At 37.6% G+C, this 14,560-nt stretch overlaps 1 pseudogene; it reads left to right on the top strand.

Moving 5' to 3' along the window:
- Positions 1-14,560, top strand: part of LOC139114841 (RNA polymerase-associated protein CTR9 homolog) — a 91,893-nt pseudogene that overhangs the window by 44,968 nt on the left and 32,365 nt on the right.

Here is a 14,560-nt window from a genome sequence, read left to right as displayed (position 1 = left end):
TAATTTATTGAGGTACGTAGTCACAACGTACAACAAACGTTGGTGGCAATTGCGCTGCCAACGGGCGCTAAACTCGAAAGGCAGAAGTAAAATCTGTGCTGAGATCACACATTTCCCGAGTTATCGTTTCCGAAACTAATACCGATCGAAGTGACCGAGACTAAAGTTGCGCAAAACATGAAATTTCACTGCAAAAGCAGTCGAAGACACTGTGCAACTAGCTTGCAAATAAGCCTTAGTGGGAACACTGTACGAGGAATGGCAATATGTAGAATATATTGCCCTGATAGGTATATGCTACGCACTTTATCTGCTTGCTAAGTCATTCCATATACAGATAAGCAATATAACAATAATTTGCGCTATAAGGGTGAATATTCCCTGCTCGTATGAATTATCAGCAAGCTTGGTCATCCTATATACAGGTAGACAATGTAAGTGGTATGTTGCCCTGACATGGTGAATATTGCCTACTTGTATGAATTATCAGCAAGCTAGGTCATTCTATGTACAGGTAGACAGTGTAAGTGGTATGTTGCCCTGACATGGTGAATATTGCCCACTCATATGATTTATCATCTAGCTATGTAACTCTATGTATATGTACGTAATGCAAGGATGTTACATCACACATGATTGAGTTTTATGAAGTTTTATTTAGTGGCAATTAAGTTCTTCCTTTCCAGATCTCTCAAAACCTCTTTGTCTCACAGAAAACATAAAAATGAATGAATGGCATAGAAGGGGAAAGGAAAGGAAGATCACAGCTTGAAAATGTTGGTAATTAAAGGTTGTATACAAACTTGAAAATTTGAAATTTCATCTTGTGTAATGTTTTTCCTACAGGATGATTAAGACAAAGCATTCCAATACTACTACCAAGCCACACAGTTTGCCTCGTCACAATTTGTACTGCCATTCTTTGGACTGGGACAGATGTACATTTACAGAGGAGACACTGAAAATGTGAGTATATTGGTGAAAACGGTTGGACTGGTTCCTGTAATGAGTTGACCGTATTCCAAAATGACACTGAATGCCTGTCATTACGTTCTGTGAAGAATCATGAAATTTCATCTTCAAATTTTACCACGAAATCTGACAGGATTCAAATCAAATACAGTGTTGGAGCCTACCGTACAATGTGACCTGCCCACAGAAACAATGATTTTGCTCAGAAATGCAGTGATTCTGTGAAGGCTAGTACCTAAGATAATTTTACTAAGGCCTCCTTTAGAATATCAATACGATTACATTGGAGGTCAGCAGAAATGATATTAGGGTTCCAACATCAATTACATGTACTTTATCAAAAATTCTTTACTAATGATAGCTATACCCTAGGAGATAGGTGGCTTTAATCAGAATTTTAGGTGAGGAAGGTTTGAAAAGTCCATTCTATGTAAAAAAGGGCGCTGATTCCAAAAAAAGCAGTCTTTTGACCCCACTCAAGACAAAATGCCATTTTGGCCACTTTTTTCCTCAAAAAATGGTCATTTTTGGTCAAAAACTGAAAATCATTTGATTTTTTCACATTTGGAGATCAAATGATGTATGAAAAGTTCATTCCATGTAAAAATGGGTGCTGATCTCAAAAAAAGCAGTCTTATTGACCAAACTCCAGACAAAATTGCCATTTTGGCCACTTTTACCTCAAAAAATAGTCATTTTTAGACAAAAATAACTTAAAACGATTCGTTTTCTTCGCAATGATAGATAAAACGATGTGTGGAAAGTTCATTCCATGTAAAAATGGGTGCTAATTTCACAAAAAGTAGTCTTATTTACCAAACTCAAGACAAAATTGCCATTTTGGCCGATTTTCCCTCAAAAAATGGTCATTTTTGGACAAAAACGGAAAACCTATTGTTTTCTTCACATTCGGAGATCAAATGATGTATGAAAAGTTCATTCCGTGTAAAAATGGGTGCTGATTTCACAAAAAGTAGTCTTATTTACCTAACTCAAGACAAAATTGCCATTTTGGCCACTTTTCCCTCAAAAAATAGTTATTTTTAGACAAAAAAACTAAAAACGATTCGTTTTCTTCACGTTTGAGATAAAACCATGTCTGGAAACTCTGTTCCATGTAAAATCGGTGCTGATTTCAAAACAGACAGTCTTATCGACCTCACTTAAGACAAAATTGCCATTTTGGCCACTTTTCCCTCAAAAATGGTCAATTTTAGACAAAAATAACTTTACATGATTTCGTTTTTTCACATTTGGAAATAAAATGATGCATGGAAAGTCCCTTCCATGTAAAAATTGGTGCTGATTTCAAAGAAGGCGGTCTTATTGACCCCACTCAATAAAAAATTGCCATTTTGGGTACTTTCCCGTCAAAAACGCCTTTTTAGTAAAAAAAATAGCCACATCTTCATGATCTGTATTTGTGACTGTTAGTTTCGTTCCTTTCAAAATAAATGGCAAGCAATCGTCACCAGAAATTAAAACTTCTCCTTTCCCGTTACATTATCTGTCTGTCATCTTCATTTTTCTCATTGTTAATATGATCACTCATCATCATCATCATCATCATCATCATCATCATCGTTGTTGTTGCTGTGGTCATCATTGTCGTTGTCATTGTTGTCGTCATCGTCATCTTCATTAGTGATATCTTGTGGTTGAATGATCTGAGCAAGAATGGTTGGCATTTGATTACCAGTAAACCAGACTGGTAGAAAAACTCCATCAACCTCTTTCCAGCCATGATCTGTAGGCTCAATGTTTTCAAGAGGATCTCGTAGATGTGCATGCTTCCATAGATATGCCACATAATTGCATCGTTTTAATTTTTGTTCAAGAACATCTTTGCATGGTGGCAGCATACTTGCATCAATTCCCTTTATTTTCCCCAGTGGACTTTCTGGATTGGTTGGTTTATATTTCATGAGAAAGATTTTCAATCTCGCCTCATTCACAGATGATAATGTTCCCTGACCATAGAGTGAACATACATATCGCTCTATCAGGTTATCGTCATCGGCAAAGTTTATATTCTCTCCAAGAATGCCGAGTCCTTCAAGACAGAGAGGATTCTTTGCTGCTTTCTTCCATGGGTTCACCTTTCCCTGCCTGAAGAAGGGTGATGTGTAGTCACATCCTGTCAGAGCATGGTAGCCCGGTAAAGCCTTGCAAAGAACTGGGCCAATGTGATTTCCCAGTGCTGTAATATTGACATACCTTCTAGTGTTATCACTTGAATGTCCAAGATCCATCCACAGATTGGCATTGAGTTGTCTGGCATGGAACAGCAGGTTGACCATAATATCAGTGTCTGTTGCCCGGACGACAACATTCTGTCCTGGTATTGCTCTCGATAATATGTTGAGATGGTACACTAGGCGGGTATCGGCCTCCACATGTGAACATATATATTCAGGTGCCTCAGTTTGTTCAACCATATCTGTCAAAGTAGCTGTATATTGGATGCAGTGTCCCTCATGTGCAACGATAACTCTCTTTTGCTTTATGATAGATGCATAACTGTTATTCTTCCATTCTTCAATGAAGAACTTGAGAAGAGCAGTTTTAAAATTTGCTGATCTCAGTGCATATCTGAAATCTTTCGGACGTAACTGATCTGCACCAGTGATGTGAAATGATGCATCATTTGCACCTCTCATATTTTGCTCAGCATTCTTTATACTTTTCACATAACTGTCACAGACAAAGTGAACTTCACCTGCTTGTACACTGCATATGATCCGCAGGACCAGCTCAGCCACTTTTCCAAAATTCAATGGCAGATCAGAAGGTAATGACTGGATTATAAACATTGCGTCATAGAGAATCGTGTCAACTCTTGTTGGCTGTGTGTGTCGAATCATACCTTCAAGATGTTTGGAAAGTTTATACTTTGGTGTCTTCTTCATTGTGCCATAAATGCTGGCCAAAGAGAGAGGAACTGGGGTTAGTGGAAAAGGAAATACTTTCTCAAGCTCAATCTTACTTGTACAAGCAAGGTAAACCAACCTGCCAAGCAAATCCCGTGTTGTCTTCAATTCTACAACCTTTTCATCTTTACCTCGTACGTTACTCTTGGCAGCCGCACTTGCAAAGTTTCTCACTTTCTGTCTTGGCAGTGGTCTCTCAAATCTTGAAGGATCTTTTAAGTATCCTTGAAGAAAATCTTCTTTCCACTTTTTCCCAAACACAAAGAGATTTAACATGTCATCTTTTACATAATCTGGCATCTTTTTGCCATCTGCCAAACAATACAGATTGCTGTCTTCAATCAAGGACTCAACAAAAGGATTCATAGTTGTCTCGATCATTTTTGAAATACATTCCAAATCTTTGTGGAATTTACTCACTTTTGACTTCCGTGTTTCATGGGAGGACTAAAATCTTTCTTTATGGCAGCTTTTCAAAAAGATATCCTACAATGGTACTTCTGGCCGATCTAGTAACTGTCCATCGTATGGTTGCTCCTTGACTTTGATGGAATGCAGAGATTCCAGTCTGTCGTGATGCTGCATCAGCATTTATCGTGCTCTCTAGCACTTGATCCACTGGTTGTCTTGCAAATGAATTGGATGACAACCTCACAGATAAACCACCCCTTTCAAGTTGTTCTCTAATGCCAGGGTGTGTGGTATCCATATTCAAGAGCCTTAGATAGTACAAACACATATAGCGTGCATAGTTATGGCGATTTGCTGCGAAGAAAATGTCAATCATTTCCCCAAGCATGAAGCAGAAAAGATCAACATCATTTGTTCGTACAGCTCTACTGAACAACATGTAGATATCAACCATATCAATATAATTTCTCCAAAACTGAGCATTAACACCATGTTTTCAGCTCTGGTAGCATCACAGAATCTGTCATACCTCCTCATGAATGCTATGTACTCATCTGTTTCCTCCAAACCTTTCATTTTCTCAGGGGATGGTGACGATTGAACAACCTTTAGACCTTCAACCAACTGCCCATAACTATCATTGCTTCTTCCAGTTGTAAAAACAAATCTAGATGCTTGCTCGCCATCGCATTTGAAAGGAGAACATGCATTCTTCTTGTCTGATTATAGTGCTTTCCTGATTGAAATGCATTCAGAGAAACCCTTTGTAAGGGCACCACTCTCGATAAAAATGTGGGCTGCACCTGACCAATCCATCAGGTACCCCACTGCTGACAGATAGCGAAGCATTATATGAAATGCCCCAAAACAGACAAAAATATTGTCATACTTAGGTCTCATGCTGTCCTGCAATTGTGAAGCAGATTTGGCGATAGCTAAGTCATATGTTGTTGCAATGTAATCTTCCTTACACTCTTCTGCAACGGTTACATTTCTTTGCATAGTTTCATTCACAACGTCATGCCTTGTAGGCGGGGCTCCGATATTTGCCAAATAGCCTATTTTTTGAGTTGGTAGATCATCTTTGGTTATTGTAGAGTTCCAGCCAGACCACATTGGTACTTTTTTGTTTGTTTTGCAAGATATTATCCATGCAACATCTCTTGAAAAACAGGAATGGTAGTTTACAGGCCTGTCCACTGTAACTATACCAACTGATAGTGTGATATCATAATTTTTTTTCTTACTGGTTCGAGCAATGTATTTGGAATGTCAAGGCTTCTTTTACTTTTCCTGCTCACAGAAGGAACTGTATCCATGGTGCATTTGAAGGTGTCGATGAATGACCTGATGATGGTGGTGAGTTAGTGATGGAGGTTGTGGTTGTTGTATTGGATGGTGGCAAAACAACGGGAACTTTATTTTGGATACAGATGCCATGTGTGTCATGATACGTTGATTGGTCGTAGTTGTCCCATGCTGTTATTGTGCTTAGCCCCTTTTTTGCTTCTAAGCCGTCAGGAAGAATACAATTCTTCTCAATAATTGTTGCTGCAATCTGAGTCTCATATTCTTCTGCAGTATGATATCCTATACAGTGGCCAAGTGATTAACAATTTCTTGCACCTTTTGGAACCAGTAATACTTCTCAAGCCCATGCCCAGAAGTATGTGTTTAGCTGGTTTCACTGTTCCACGAGTTACTTTGTAAATATCATCTTCAGCTGATGATTCAATATACCTCTCAACTCTCTGACCGGCTTCGTCTTTTGAGCCAGTGTACAGAATCCTATAAAACTGCAATAGTTCAGCAGGTATATCTGTACACTGGCCATTGTGAATTGCTTCCACTGTAATGGGATTTGGGAGTTCATTCTCACAGAGTTTCTGGATCTTTTCTCTGAGGAACAAAGCAACATTTTGTATTTCATTTTCCACAGCATCCTTTGCAAAAGAGAGATATGTACCCTGCTTCTTACTTTCTTGATCAAGTCGAAGCTTGCTTCCATAGAATTCTTTAATTTTGGACAAAAGATGGTATGGTTCTGGGTTAGGCTCAACTAATCCTTCTTCTTTGAGGAATTCAATGTAGGTTTCATTGACATTAACCAATTTCATTCGTGAGTCTTTCAAAAAAATTTCACAGTTTATATATGACAATAACTTTAGAAAAGCATTTTCCCGTCTATTTGTATTTGTTGTGCCCATCTCGTTTTCTTCTAATTTAGTTGCTTTTGAAATATACCTTCTTCTGCATGTATTGTGATATTTGACTTCTTTAGCTATGAAATCAATATTTCCAAATTCACGGAGGAAAGGCTCATCTTTTAGTTGCCTCGCTGCATTTAAAATGCTGTCTTGTCCTGGTCTAGTCACACATTCAGATAGTGTTTCAAAACCACCGGGAAAATGCTTGCGATCTAGGCCATTGCAGAAAATACACTTGCTTTGAAGCACTCCGGTAGTTGTAGTAGTTCCCACTGTTGATTTCTCCACCCTAGATCTAGTTTCCACAACATCAGAAAAAGTTTTTCTTTCTTTTGAATGTACCTGATATGATGTAAAGTTACTGTAACAACTACTGTGAAAACATAATGTGGCAATGGTTCAACTTCAAAGTTAATAGAATCACATAAAACAAGGTACTTTGATCTCTTCTGATATGCTTTCCGTAATTGAGCTATCTCGCCTGCTGTCTCCCATGTCTGTTTTGTAAAATGAGTTAATGCCTCATTTAAATGTTCTCTATCACCACGCACATGCAGCACACACTGCAAAGGCAACTCTAGATTATCATTCATCTTATTAAAAGACAGGAAGGCTGTTTAATAAAGAGAATATAGTATGGAGGGATAGACTTGAAAGTAGACACCTACTTGATTTCTTTTTACAAAGGTACTCAAATATCGATCCACTGTATTTTGTTTTTCAATTCAATCAGTTAACAAATTGTACTGTATACTCTGAAGATTTTTTTATATCTCGGAGCCACAAAGAGTTACTAGTAACTTGTTACTTCATTTAATAGCTGTAGATTGTTCTGATACAGGATTTTAGAGAAATTATCTGTAATTAAACTTTTATGGAAGCACAAGTGTACAATACGCCTATTATATCAGCACAGATGATGAAAGCTTTTCTCTCAGCTCTGCTTCATCAAAGCCAACACGAGTAACTTAAACGAGAAGAACATGAATATCTCGTAAAAATCTCTTGAACCTTATTAGCATTCAAATGTACTTGTAATTTTTCGTATAATGTGAATGTTGCTATACCTTTCTTTACTTTTTAGGAATAATGAAACAACACCAAAATCCGAACCACATGGCAAAGAAATCAATCTTTCATCACAAAAACTGCTAACATTTGGCGAACAACGTCATTCTATGTTCTAAATATAACCTATCTGATGTGATATATTACTTTTTTAATTAATATCGGTCACCGACCGGTCTTGATCCGACACTGATTTTCGGCACCAATTCGCCTCGCAAATAGTCGCACATAGACAAACCTAATACGCCTCACTGACGTCACCAAAGTGAACTCAGTGGCGCACTGTTAGAGATGTTGCTATCCATATGAGAGTCTATTTACGCAAGGGGATAATTCACACTTACGCAACACACACGAACAGAAAGCACAAAACAATCATACAAAACCAGAAACAGTGGGTTTACGCCAAACATCGGGGAGCTTTTTAGTCCACCATGACAGAAATGATAGTGGTCAAACACACGATTTAATATGCATCAATAGATCTCCAATTGTGAAAAAAAATATTTTTTTCCTTAATTTCTTCTAAAATGATCTTTTTTAACAAAGAATTGGTAAAAATGGCAAGTAATAAGACTGCTTTTTTTTGAATCAGCACTATCTTTTACATTGAATGGAATTTCCATACATCATCTGCTCACAAAATTTGAATAAAACATTTTTTTCAGTTTTTTTCTAAAAATGACAAGTTTTTTGAAGAAAAAGTGGCGAAAATGGTAATTTTGTCTTGAGTGGAGCAAATAAGACTGTTTTTTTTCAATCAACACCAATGTTTACATTTGAATGGATGTTCCATACATCATTTGATCTCCAAATGTGAAGAAAACAATAGGTTTTCCGTTTTTGTCCAAAAATGACCATTTTTTGAGGGAAAATCGGCCAAAATGGCAATTTTTGTCTTGAGTTGGTAAATAAGACTACTTTTTGTGAAATTAGCACCCATTTTTACATGGAATGAACTTTCCACACATCGTTTTATCTATTATTGCGAAGAAAACGAATCGTTTTAAGTTATTTTTGTCTAAAAATGACTATTTTTTGAGGTAAAAGTGGCCAAAATGGCAATTTTGTCTGGAGTTAGGTAAATAAGACTGCTTTTTGTGAAATCAGCACCCATTTTTACATGGAATGAACTTTTCATACATCATTTGATCTCCAAATGTGAAAAAAAACAATTGATTTTCAGTTTTTGACCAAAAATGACCATTTTTTGAGGAAAAAGTGGCCAAAATGGCAATTTTGTCTTGAGTGGGGTCAATAAGACTGCTTTTTTTGGAATCAGCGCCGTTTTTTACATAGAATGGACTTTTCAAACCTTCCTCACCTAAAATTCTGATTAAAGCCACCTATCTCCTAGGGTACTAGTCTCTCGTCTATAGCAATATCCCATTGCTCCCCTCTTGTAATGTACAGTAACCAAAGTGTCAACACCCCAGAGGATGTAAAATAAGGATGCTGGTCACTCATGTCTTTGCAGGCTGCTCAGTGTTTTGAGAAAGTTTTGAAGTCACAACCAGGGAACTATGAAACCATGAAGATTCTTGGATCTCTGTATGCAAGCTCACCAGACCAGGAGAAGAGGGAGATCGCTAAAGGTCACCTACAGAAGGTTGTGGAACAGTTCCCTGATGATGTAGAAGCCTGGATTGAATTATCACAGATACTTGGACAAAGTGATGTACAGGTGAGATTTCGAATTGATTCATTCAGTACAGTGGTACAACATGTGTCCCATCAGCATATTTCATAGGTATTATCAGTGTGTAAAGGGTTTGTATTGGATGTTTTTGTAAATCTGTGTACACACTGTTGGCTTGTATAAGTTTGCTTTGGGTCTAATCAACATAAACTGGGTGTACTGTATAGGTCAGTAGTGGTGTATATTTAGTTATGGCTGTGTTCATGTATAGTTTGATGCAGTCACTAAGGGATAATAGATATTGTTTCCCTATGTCTGTCTTTATTTACATATAGTAATACGTCTTTTTACCAAATATTTTATTATAGCAATGTTTACACATACCAAGGGGTGACAAGTTGATAATTTAGGAGACTATCTGGGGTTTACTGTTCACTGAAGTTGACAAGAATTGTCTTGATGAAATCAACATTTTGGCATTTTAGTGAAATCCTGAGTGTAATAATCATATATCAATTATTTTGAGTCAGTATTAAATTCAAAGAACTTTTATGATATTTATATTCAGCAAGCACAATTAAAGTCAGTGGCTTTGGACAGCAATGCATCTGAAGGAACAAAACACGGGAGTTGATAGGGTAAGGGTAAGCCTAGGGGTGCATACATGTTGCATGTTACATAAACTAGAGGCTGAAGGGAAAACCCCTGAAGCCATGGGTAAATTTACCAATGACATTGTCCCAGATGTTGTTGTATCAGCAGTATAGATCAGACACTTTGGTCGTAAATGATTTCAACTTGCTTCAAACTTTGCTAACAAGCGACAAGTATTCAAAAGATTTGTGTCCACTATGATCTCCTTTTTGAACCTTAGGTGCCTGTGTTTCTGATCCACCCAGGGTGCTCTCTCTGCCCACAGTACTGCCACCAGAATCCTCAAAGAGAAAGTCCAAGCCAATATCGACGTGCCTCCTGAGATTCTTAACAACGTAGGGGCCCTGCATTTCAGACTGGGAAACCTCAAAGAAGCCCAGAGGTACTATGGAGCTGCCCTGGAAAGATCCAAGAGCAAGGCGCAGCATGATGAGACGTACTACAGCGCCATCTCTGTTATAACGTCTTACAACCTGGCTAGACTTCATAAGGCCACGTATGCATTTGATAAAGCAGAGAGACTCTACAAGAATGTCCTTAGAGAACATCCCAACTATGTTGATTGTGAGTAATGCTATACACTGACATTTTCCAAACATATGTGTTGTTTTGTTGATCAGCCATTACACTATGTACATTCTTCTTACTCCATCTAAAGTTTTGTGAATGTCAGATTTTGGTATTTTGGAAATATTATTTTATGAAGTAAAATGGCAGCTTATGTGAGACAGGTTAGTCTTTTCTGTTTAAAAAAACCCAGAAGTATGTGTTAGAATAATCTCATATTCAAGGTTCTTTGTTGCCAGAAAAAAAATCATAGCAAGTCTTGTTGTTATAGGCAATACCCTTACCGAAAATTATTTCTACTGCAAATTTGCCGTAAGTTTGCTGCAAATATGCAGCAAGCATATAGCTTGCAGGAAGGAGTTGCAGAAGTTTGCAGCTAGCTGTGACCCTCCTGCAAACCCTTACATCATTTTGCAGCAAATTTGCGGTAAACAACTAAGTTGCTGCAAATTTGCGGCAAACAAGTACATTGCTGCAAATATGCAGCAACACATGATTGACATATTGCCCACTATTTCATTGCCAGGGAGTACACGCTACACACTGTGTACAGTTGCACTTCGTTACCAGTCATATGTAAGCAACACAAAATTGATCTTTCATTTATATTTCATGTTCATTTATTTCATAACAGACAATCCACTTTTTAAATTATAATAACTGGTAATGCTAGATAATGAACAGCTTCAGTTAAGCTGGTGAAAGCATTGCATGGATATAAGAGTGCATCTATAGTATATACTGTAGTGACACAATGTAATAAAAGTACCCTTTGACAATCCGGTTGGTTAAATTATGGTTGGATCAAAAACTGAATTTTTAGGGAAACAAATTTTTTAAAACAGGGACTTGTCTGTCTTGCAAGTTACACCCTGTATTTTCTGCGAATGATACCAAAATGCAATCAGTTTGGAACGAAATGCGCATCTGATTATGGTCTGTAAGGACACGTCGTAGACTTTTGTTACTGCAAATCTGTACCTAATGACCCGCTACTACCTCCGAGCAGAGTAGTGGCTGTGCTCCAAGCTATATCCCATCAATAGTATACGGTACGTACAATGCACTGCAGCTTACAGTCTGTGTCCTATCGATGCCGCTAACAAAATATCGCCTTCTGATAACATAGGTCGAGGTATAAAGGCTTGTGTCCATGTTTTCAGCGTTAGAGTTATATTGTCGAGCACAAATTTGAGGTTAATTTGCAGCAAATGTGCAGTAACATGCAAAATAATTTGCTGTATTATTTTCAGTAACATTCAAATTAATTTGCCGCCAGTTTGCTGCAAGGATTGTGCCGCAAATTTGCTGCAAAGAGTTTGCAGCAACGTTGCGGCAGGGACTTTGCTGCATATTTGCAGCAAGTTCACAAGAAACCTAATTTGCATCTGAAAAATGAACCACCCGCATATTTGCGGCAAATAGTTTGCTGCAAATTTACTGCAAAGCTTGCTGCAAATTTGCAGTAACAGTTTGCGGGAGGCCTAAAATTTCGGTAAGGGATCCTGTGCCTGTGAAAAACACACATTGCTTTTGAAAGTTTGAATTTTACATAGATGAAAACACTGTAAATGTTTCAATTAAACTTCTGTGATAGTCTGCCTACACATTCTTATTTCCGATCATATGGTTTGTGTATTAAGAAAGTTGCATCAACTGTCACTATAATAAACTCATTTATTCATAACTTATGCCATTGTCTTGTGATTGTAGGTTATCTGAGACTGGGATGCATGACCAGGGACAGAGGTCAAATCTTTGAGGATTCTGATTGGTTCAAAGAAACACTACAGCTTAATCAGGTAATTTGGAGTGGCGGTCAGTCCCAGTGTTTTTTAAATTCAGTATGATTCCACTTGTGATATCATATCACAAAACTGTCACTGTATGGAGTACATGTACATCATTATAGCTCAAAAAGTCCCTTGAAACCTTTGGAGAATCTTTAGACTGCCCTCTGGAGGTGTAATAAGCAAGTATGCCAGCCAGCAATCTATTAGGGTTTCAAATAATTTGTAGCTTTTCATGCTTAGTTTAGCGTTACGTAGACACTCAGTTTTTAGGCCTTTTTGTATCAGTCTTATCTTCAATTTCACAATTCACATGAGCACTTTTCGAAAATCAGGTTACATTAAAGTTAATTGTCACTGATAGCCCGACAATTTTCCATTCGTGTTTGTGTTTCAACAATTAAATTTTAAAAAAATAAACCAGCGAAAGCTTTATTTACTCACAGTCCCTCTATCCACCGGTCTGGAAATGTGGCTGGTTTCTTTGTGACACTCCATGATATGAACAAACACACGATTCACACCTTAAACAAAGGACACCGACAATGTTCAACTGGCAGTTATATCAATGTCGCTACCCCACGATCCTATGACAGCCGCAATGTGATCGTTCAAAAACATGACGTTTGTGGGTTGTTATTTTCAGAATATCACAAAACATTACAACTTGTTCACTTTAGAAACACTAAACAATTTATTTTTTCATTAAATGGGTAACGTTGCCCCTCTAGATAAAGCTTGAAAGGGACCACACATTATGATGGCATTATGATCACCATCGAAAAACAAAATGGCGATGTACTGTTCGCAAGTGTCATGACGGTCGGCCAAGATCAAGAAGACAGGCAAAATCAACTGAATATTAACATTGACAGTGGAGAAGTTCATTACCAAACCTGTTATTGTGTCGACATATTATATATTATAGCCCAAACATGGGACTATGTGCCCGAGGGTAGGTGACCATTTGCCCGACGTAAGGAGGGCAAATGGTCTCCTGCCCTGAGGGTACATAGTCCCTTGTTTGGGCTATAATGTTTTTATTACATGCCTCTCTTACTCAGTTTGCACCAAAAATATTTACGTTTATTGGCAAATTATAGTCAAATGCTTTATTTTCATTTTAGACGAAAAACAGTTAAAAATAGAACGATTTTCATCATCGAATGGCGCATTGATATATTTAAACTACTGTTATGCGGTTTATCAATATTTTTATGCGAAATTTTTCCAAAAACCGGATTTTCTGTGCAAAACATGAAATTTCAAGACTTTTACATCCGAAAGTTTTCAAGTTGAAAATAGTTCCGGTTCACTTTCAGTCCAGTGATGACTATGCGGCCCGCGACGTCATCGGCGAGTTACCATTGAATCCTATGGAGCGCGCGACGTTCGATATACGAGGCATGTAATAAAGTATTTTGAGTGATATATTTCCACATTTATGCACTGTTAAAAGGCATATTGATGCCATATGGGAAATATGCGACTAAAATCTACATGCATTCCTGCAGTTGTCGTTCCTATTCTACTCAGTTAAAAGACATGATTCCACAGAATATAGCACAATATCACAATATTTAGATCATATTTGGGGGCACTGACTTGTAGCATTGCAAGAGAAAGGGAGGACAAATTTTCCGGTGTGATTCCAGCCGTTGCTTGTGCTTTGTCAACACACTTGAAGCGATCAACCCCAGAAATTATGGCTCACTATCATCATTTACGATGGGAGAAGGATCACAAAAAAACACACAGCAGTTTCAGGATATGGTTATTTCTGTCTTGGTGTTGTAGATAGATGCAGAGAACACTTTATAGTGCCAAAAACATTTCAAGTTATTTCCGGCCATGAAGCAATAATTTGATTTCTTAAAAAGAAACAAATAACTCCTGTAGATATAAATATTTTCCATTATACTGACAAAATTCTATTTTAAAAGACAACTAGACTTTCGTGATAATGTCATATCTCACAATCAAATTGTCAATGCTGCTTATGGGCATTGTCTAAATTTTAACAAGTCCATTGGGAAATATGAATATTGTTAACTTTTCAACAATTCCTACATCTTGCTTCAGGATTATCCAGATGCCTGATCCTTGATCGGCAATCTTCATCTGGCTAAGCAGGAATGGGGACCTGGCCAGAAGAAGTTTGAAAGAATCTTGAAACAGCCAGCTACATCGAGTGATGCGTATTCCCTGTTAGCTCTGGGTTACAGACTCTGTACCAGCCGACAAGAGACAAGGAAAAGGTTTGTACTGTACCCTATCATAACAGTACTGAATTAACTCTGTTACTACAATGGTTTGACCCAA

The sequence above is a fragment of the Ptychodera flava genome, chromosome 16 (genome assembly GCF_041260155.1).
Source record: "Ptychodera flava strain L36383 chromosome 16, AS_Pfla_20210202, whole genome shotgun sequence".
NCBI classification, from domain to species: domain Eukaryota; kingdom Metazoa; phylum Hemichordata; class Enteropneusta; family Ptychoderidae; genus Ptychodera; species Ptychodera flava.
Note: the sequence above shows the minus strand (reverse complement) of the source record. Positions and strands in the feature narration are given on the sequence as shown.